Source organism: Arachis ipaensis, chromosome B08 (genome assembly GCF_000816755.2).
Source record: "Arachis ipaensis cultivar K30076 chromosome B08, Araip1.1, whole genome shotgun sequence".
Taxonomy (NCBI): domain Eukaryota; kingdom Viridiplantae; phylum Streptophyta; class Magnoliopsida; order Fabales; family Fabaceae; genus Arachis; species Arachis ipaensis.
In genome coordinates this window covers 127056982-127057404 of record NC_029792.2, presented here as the reverse complement: position 1 = coordinate 127057404, position 423 = coordinate 127056982, and positions in this window count along the sequence as shown.

The window sequence follows — 423 nt, the reverse complement described above, 5'->3', positions numbered from 1 at the left end:
TTAAAAAAAAAAAAAAAAAATTAACTAATAGTTAGCTCGCAAACACCTTACATAATACTAGCTATATCCTTATACAATAATTTTATATCAAGGAGGTATTCAAGTCAAATTCCACTATTTTATCCATCTATATTTATAATTGATGTTTCAATAAGCTATTAACCGGAGAAACAAAACGGGCCTCCAACATATATATATATAGTTAGCAAATAGTTGAGTTATTGTTATTTCCTCTTTTTAGAGAAATGATGTTAATATTATTCTTTATTCATGTTTTTTTTAATAGCTTTTTTAACACCTTTTAAATGGAACCATATACTTATTAAAAATATAATTATTTATCTTATCTTTTTTTTATCAATTTAAATTTTTAAAAAGAATAATTTTATGATATAATATTAAAGTTATATTACCAAAAAATTT